General features: G+C 43.7%; 1 pseudogene; it reads right to left on the bottom strand.

The window, feature by feature from the left end:
* Nucleotides 1-4,445: 4,445 nt before the first annotated feature.
* LOC127161889 (GTPase IMAP family member 7-like) lies at nt 4,446-7,261 on the bottom strand (annotated as a pseudogene).
* Nucleotides 7,262-8,081: the final 820 nt, after the last annotated feature.

Here is an 8,081-nt window from a genome sequence, read left to right as displayed (position 1 = left end):
TGAAAGCAAAACTAAACCACATTATAGTTACCACATTTTTGCATCTAAGCAGCTGAACCTGAAAGTTCAGCAGTAGTAGCAGGTGTGTGTGTGTGTGTGTGTGTGTGTGCATATGTTTATTCACTTATATATATCTTCAGTTTCATTGGCTTTTCACCCTTTCTAAAGATGCATTTCAACTAGCTCTGTGTAACGGGGAAAGAGAGGCGAGAGGCGAGCGGATCCATACGCGGGCTTTTATTAAAGGGGAGAGACAAAGACATGGTCGTACAGGCAGGGTAAAAGCAGGAGCAGACAGGAATATCACAGGCAATCGTAGAGAATAATCCAATACAAGCGATAGTCCAAAAGGCAGGCGGCTAGACAGTCAAAACGAGATAACCAGGCGGGAGCGATGGGGCAGGAGCGAGACAGGGCAAGGGTGGGAGGGCCAGGTCCATGTGGAGGGCCCGGTGATTGAGGCAGGGCCGACAGAGCAGGTACTCTCCAGGGCGGGGCCGGAGGCGGAGCAGGAGGCGCAGGAGCCCTCCAGGGCGGAGCAGGAACCCGCATCATGGGCTGGGACCTGGGGAGAACAGGGACAAAGAAGACAGACAGAAGAAAGGGAGAAGCAGAGTGTTTTGAGGTTAACGCCCCCTCCATAAGAGGTTCTACAGCTGACGCTGACACCTCTGGAGGCATTGGCGCAGCTTCTCCGACGGGGAAGGCCTCTGGGGCGGACTTGAGACCAGACGGGACCTCTGGAGCAGACTTGAGACCAGACGGGACCTCTGGAGCAGACTTGAGACCAGACGGGACGTCTGGGGCAGACTTGAGACCAGGCGGGAGCTCTGGAGCAGGCTTGAGATCAGACGGGAGCTCTGGAGCAGGCTTGAGATCAGACGGGAGCTCTGGAGCAGGCTTGAGATCAGACGGGACCTCTAGGGCAGACTTGTGAACAGATGTGACCTCCGGGGCGGACTCGTGAACAGACGTGACCTCAGGAGTGTAGTGTGCGGCCCACATACTGAGAATGATGATCGCCATCACACTGGCAGACATAATGTGACTTGACTCTGGGCGGTCAGACGAGACGTGACTTGACTCTGGGCGGTCAGACGAGACATGGTGAGGCTCTGGACAGATAGACGAGACGTGATGGGGCTCTGGAAGGTCAGACGAGACGTGACTTGGCTCTGGGCGGTCAGACGAGACGTGACTTGATTCTGGGCGGTCAGACGAGACATGGTGAGGCTCTGGACAGATAGACGAGACATGACAGGGCTCTGGAAGGTCAGACGAGACGTGACTTGGCTCTGGGCCGTCAGGCGGGACGTGACTTGACTCTGGGCCGTCAGGCGGGATGTGACTTGACTCTGAAACAACAGCAATACCTTGACTTGGCTCAATAAGTGCTGCTGTGACTTGACCTGACACGTGAAGTCCAGCGATGATTTGACTTGGCCTATGAGGATCAACGGTGACTTGACCTGGTTCGTGGTGTCTGGCTGAGGCCTGACTTGGCTTGTGAACATCAACTGTGACTTGACTTGGCTCGTGAAGATCAGCTGTGGCTTGACTTGACTCGGGAGGATCCGTTCTGACTTTACTTGACACAAGAACCTCAGTCTTGACCGTACTTAGCTCAGGAACAGCAGTTTTGACATTACTTGAATCAGGAGCAGCCGCAGCTTTAAATCGGTTGGACTCAGGAACCGTAGCTTGAACTTTGCTCGACTCAGGAACCACGGCTGTGACTTTGCTTGACTTAGGAGGAGCGGCCCTGACTTCACTTGGCTTATGAAGATCAACAATGACTTTACTTGACTCAGGAACTACGGCTATGACGTTGCTTGACTCAGGAACAACCGCCCTGACGTTGCTTGACGCAGGTACGACAGTCTTGACGTTGCTTGACGCAGGAACGACAGCCTTGACGTTGCTGGACTTGGAAGCTTGACTGGACTTGGAAGCTTGACTGGACTTGGAGGCTTGACTGGACTTGGAGGCTACAGCTGTAGCCTGACTTGACTGTGGAGCAGTGGCTGAAGCTTGACTTGGCTCTGGAATAACAGCAGCAGCTTGACTTGGCTCATGAGGATCTGCTGTAACCTGGCTTGGCTCATGGAGATCCGCTGTAACGGGACTTGACTCATGAACAACATGGCTTGGCTCAGGAACAACATGGCTTGACTCAGGAACAACAGCTGTAACGTGACTTGACTCAGGAACAACATGGCTTGACTCAGGAACAACAACTGTAATGTGACTTGACTCGTGGGGAACAGCTGTGACTTGGCTTGACTCATGGAGAACGACAGCTTTGGCTTGACTTGACTCTGTGTCTTGACTTGACTCTGTGTCTTGACTTGACCTAGGGGTAGCCGCCGCGGCATGAAGGAGCGCCATTTTAGCTGCCCATACCGTCATTAGGGGTGAGTCCAGCACGTGGGCCACCATGACCACAGGTGGTGTCTAGGTCCTGACCACAGGTTCAGGAATGGTGGCCATCTTGTGGAGTGGCTTGGAGACGGCGGCCATCTTGTGCAGTGGCTCTGGCGTGGCAGCCATCTTGTGCAGTGGCTCTGGCGTGGCAGCCATCTTGTGCAGTGGCTCTGGCGTGGCAGCCATCTTGTGCAGTGGCTCTGGCGTGGCAGCCATCTTGACAGTGCTTGGCTCAGGAAAGATGGCTGTAACTTGACTTGAGATAGGGGCGATAGCTCTGACTTGACTTGACATAGGGAACACAGCTTTAACCTGACTTGACACAGGAACAAGAACCGTAGCTTGACTTGACACTGGAACAGCAGCCGTAGCTTGACTTGACTCCGGGACAGCAGCTGTAGCTTGACTTGGCTTGGAAACTCGACTTGACTCAGGAAACACAGCTGCAACCTGACTTGACTTGGAAACTTGACTTGACTCAGGAAATACAGCTGCAACTTGACTTGGCTTGGAAACTTGACTTGACTCAGGAAATACAGCTGCAGCTTGACTTGACTTGGAAACTTGACTTGACTCAGGAAATGCAGCTGCAACTTTATATGGCTCTGGTATGGCAGCTGTGACGTAATGAAGCTCCATTCTCGCCGCCATCTTGTGAACGGGCTCCTCCGTCACCGCCATTTTGTGAGCGCACACTGGCGCCGCCGCCGTCTTGCGAACGGGCACCGCAGTCGCCGCCATTTTGTGCACGGGCTCTGTTGTCGTCGCCAGAGTATGAACGCGCTCCGGCGCGGCCGCCATTTTGTGAACGGGCACCGCTGTCGCCGCCATTGCTCGAGCGCGCTCCGACATGGCCGCCATTTCCCGCGCGATCCAGGCCAGGTCAGGTCAGCGGTTCCATGGTGTCGCGCTCCTCCTCCGCGACACCCACGGTAAATGGAGAGCCCACACACAACAGAGCAAAGTCTAGAAATTCCGCAAGTGATGAACGCGGACCCTCGCGTCTGAGTCTGGCCTTTAGAGGCTCATTAACACCATCACAAAAGATTTCCATAATGATGCAGTCCGGCAGAGTAGAATAGTTTGCGATTGCTAAAAACTCACGGATGTGTTGCTCGAGCGTGCATGGTCCTTGTTTAATTCTACAGAGAATCCTGTCAGTGTCCATGTCGAATGAATGTCCAGGGTGAAAGCTGCTGGATCCTGTGTTGACGGTGTATTCTGTAATGGGGAAAGAGAGGCGAGAGGCGAGCGGATCCATACGGGGGCTTTTATTAAAGGGGAGAGACAAAGACATGGTCGTACAGGCAGGGTAAAAGCAGGAGCAGACAGGAATATCACAGGCAATCGTAGAGAATAATCCAATACAAGCGATAGTCCAAAAGGCAGGCGGCTAGACAGTCAAAACGAGATAACCAGGCTGGAAAAACAAAACACTGGGAACTAGGAACTCGGAACAAGAAACTAGGAAAAACTAACAATGGGAATACAACGACACAGCAATCCATGACTTGCACTGGGAAAGTCCAAGCCTGATTGGTCATGGGGGCTGACGCAATCAGTACGGTGGAGGATGGGAGATGCAGTCCGAAGTGCGAAGTAACAGTCAGAGTGAAATGGAAAGGTGAGAGTGACATCTGGTGGTGAGCGGTCCGCAGAGCACCGACCAGATTCGTGACACCCTGCTTGTTTGATCTTTGCATCTATTCAAAGTATCATTTCTAATTATTACTTTGCATAAATGTTATATATTGATTAAAGTGATGAATATATTAAAATAATATAAGAATGAGTTTATAGTTGTCACAAATGTTAACACTGTTCAGTTTAATAAAACGCATTCTAACTGAACACAATTGGATTGTTATAAAGATATGCATTCATTGGAACACAAAGTATGCATCTAATTCACACACATATAGACACACTAGATTTTCATATATGACAAGGTTTATGAAGACAAGGTTTATGACAAACAGGTATAAGCATGAGTTTAATGTTTTTTTTTTTTTGTTTGTTTGTTTTTTCAGTTTGCCATTTTGCTATTAAGGGAAGCCATTTCTTCTGCCTTCTCAATCAGAATTTTTCCATTCTCCCAGGTGCCCACTGCTGCCTTTGTTATGGCGTCACACACAGATTCAGCTTCTTCTGCTGCTTTCCATCCATAAATTCCTCCTGCAACACCTCCTGCAGCGCCTGCAACTGCAAGCACACCTGCAGCGAATGTACTCGCACATGCTGCACCTGCTGCTCCTTCTGCTACCGCTACACCTGCTGTTGCAAATGCTGTTTTTAGAGTTGAATATGATTTTAAAATAGCCAGAACTGCAGATACTGCAACACCAATGCCTAAAATACCACCAAGCACGAGCCCTGTCATTAATCCTGCAAATTGCTCCAGATATTTTTGGTAAATATTTTCTTTGCTCTCTCTCGTAGTTCTTCTGGAGGCAGATTGTCTTCTGTTATATTCTTCACCTCCTCTTGAATGTGTTTCTCCATTTCTTGAAGCAGTTTGTTGCTATAGCGGCCATTTTCTTTCACTATCTCATCAATGGTCCCCAGCAGATTTTTCACCTGAACTCTGTTGCTCTTGTTTCCCCATTTATGTTTATTCCAGTATTTGCTGTCGATGACGTGACAGCGGCCTCCGCATTTATCAACCAGCTCCTCTAGTTGCGAACAGTCCTTCATAAATTCTTCAGTGGTCTTGCCTTCTAGTTGTTCACCAAAAGTGAATAAGATCATTGTGTGTTTCAAGAGGTTTTCATCTTTGAATGTGTTCAGGATTTTCTGTACAACCTCATTTTCATTCCTTGTGTATCTTCCAACCTTTAGGACAATGACAAAGGCATCGATCTCAGGAGTGCAGTCAATCAGAGCTTTAATGATCTCAGATTTTGTCTCCTTATCATCATGATCTGTGTCAAAGTTTCCTGGTGTGTCAATAACTGTGGTCTTTCTTCCATAAACATTTCTTTCACTTTTTTGATATTCAACTTTTCCCACTGAAGCCGAAGCTTTAGTGGTGAACACATTTTCTCCAAGAATCGTGTTCCCAGCGCTGCTTTTACCATCTCCTGTTTTCCCAAGAAGGACGATCTTTCTCTCAGGCAGTGAAACGCTGGCTGTTGGAAACAGAAACATTTTTTAATGGAAGTTGTACTTATAAGATCATGAAGTTTTATTAAACTACTGAACAAAAGTTATCTGGAAAACACTGCAGCATTCAGTAGCTCTACTCTTTGCAGTTGTAAACACATCCGTTTTACACTACAAATGTGACATTGTGCAACAATCATAACTCACAGGTACATCCCATGATCCTTATCTGCTGATGATGTACGTCTCTGTAAGTTAAATGATAATCAGATTAGTCTTGACATTAACCAATCAACAAATCAATCAATCAGTCTACACACACACACACATAGACTGAATGGACACGCTATCAAGCATAAGATGCAAAAGAGAATTTGGTACTGTCGTGCAAAATTATGTCAAAATGTCTGTTTAAGCTAATGACCTCTTAAACACTGTCCTAAATGAGTTAAAAAGCCGTAAATGACCATAAAGAGTTGGGAGAAAAACAGATGTGTGTCAGATCCTGATCACAAGCATCATGTTTTAAAGTGACAGCACTGCTTTTAAAGTGAAACTTGCTGCAGTCTGTGTCATTGATGTAAATCGAAGAACAAAAGAGAAATCACTCAAAGCTCAGCTTGCTGATTTTGACCCATTAAAATATATTCAATGTATAGTTTTTGCATACAAATTTTAATCCATTCTAGCCTGTTAAATGTTAAAAAATAATGGATTTTAGTTATACTTTTATGATAAATTTAAAAATGATAGCACTATATATTTTTAGAACTCATTTTTGACCAAACTCATTTATCGCATTGATTTAATTAAGATAATCTTGTACAATATCAACATAAAAATACAAAAAATAAGAAAATATATTACATTTGTTGTTATTAAAAACATGAGGTTCATTAAACCTAACATTATGTCAAGGTTTCCCAAACTGGTGTTTGTGAAAAACTTTAGGGGGTTTATGAGTTTAATGAAAAGCTAATAATTTAATTAAATCATAAAAAAAAATGTAAAAATTAAAATAAATACTTTTAAAATCAATCAAAAAAAAAAATACTAAAAAAAGAAAGAAATTTTGTTTACCTGTCAAGTGAGCATAACCAGTGTCAATGAACTGAATATTTATAGAAACAAAAAATATAAACTTGAAGATTTCTAAATATATATAAGCAGTAGGCTACTTTAGAAATGAAAATGTAATTATGAATAATTTATTGCTATCATGTAGATAATATGTAATCATGTAATCCATAAAAAAAAAAAAAAAAAAAAAAAAAAAAAAAAAAAAAAAAAAACTGTGGTCTGATTGTGAGTATTTTAAAATGTAATTTACCCTAATTACAAGTACTTAATTTTGGAATTTGATTATGTCATCCAGATTACATGTAATCAGTTACTACTCAGCTCTGTAAATGACATGTAAAACCACACATGCAATACTGAGACTAGAGTTAAAGATGTCAATATGTATGTGGAATTTAATACTAAACATGCAATACTTTGGAGCTAAGGCTAGAGTTAGTGCATCTAATGTGCATCCTACAGATGTCTGGATGCTACAATCACTTTTGGTAACACTTTACACTGCAGCGACCATGTTACTGTCTGTTAATGGTGTAAAATGCAAATTAAAGGCCTACTCACTTTTTTACTGTTTTAACGTCCTTTTTTTGTTTCTCTAAAAGATCAAGACAGAAAATGGAGTTGTTGGTGGTGGATGGTCACACCAAGCTTTTGTTCTCTCTTCTTACTGGTCAGAAACTTTCAAAATTGTTCTTCAAGTGTCACTACATTTCTAACAAATAAAAAAATCTGTAATCTCAGTCTTGGAAGTTGTAAAAACATGAAAGTAGTTGGCGCTGTGATGGAGATCAACCTCCGAACTGCTCAGATCATCAAAGCTTTCAAAAACAGTTGAAGACACACCTCTTCCCCATGCACTGAACTACCACAAAAATAAACAAATAAACTTTCTGTAACTCCTTTTAAAAAAAAAAAATATTCTGACATTATAGTTCTGATCCAGCTTGTGCCCAAATCATTTAATCACTAAAACTGTTGATCTCTATAATAGTATGTCTATTAGTTAAGATTTAGAAATGAACACTGTATGCCATTTATAATTGCTTTGTAAAGGTTTTGTTTATTTGAAAGGTGTATCAATGCAGCCATGAAAAAAAAAATAATTACTGATGTGCATCTTGAGACAGAACAATGGCACCATAGGCCTGTCCCGTGCAAATTTCTAAATGGGGTTGGTGGGAAAAAAAAAAAAGCACATTGTAAGTTTAGGAACTTTTTGAATTCCCGTCCCTTGCCTCACAGTGCTTTGGTCCACTGCCTGTCCCACGCAGGTCTCTAAATAAAATCTCTGTCCATTTGACTCTTATCATCATACCATCGAGCCATATAAAACTATAGGCCTAATCACTTTGAAATAATTATTTTATTTCGCTCAAGGTGTCCAGCTATCTATCTATCTTTTGACATTGTTAACTGCTTTTTATAATGCATGATGAAAATAACAAATAATTCCATATCATATCAATCGATGTTTT

Source organism: Labeo rohita, unplaced genomic scaffold, assembly GCF_022985175.1.
Source record: "Labeo rohita strain BAU-BD-2019 unplaced genomic scaffold, IGBB_LRoh.1.0 scaffold_762, whole genome shotgun sequence".
Classification (NCBI taxonomy): Eukaryota; Metazoa; Chordata; class Actinopteri; order Cypriniformes; family Cyprinidae; genus Labeo; species Labeo rohita.
Note: the sequence above shows the minus strand (reverse complement) of the source record. Positions and strands in the feature narration are given on the sequence as shown.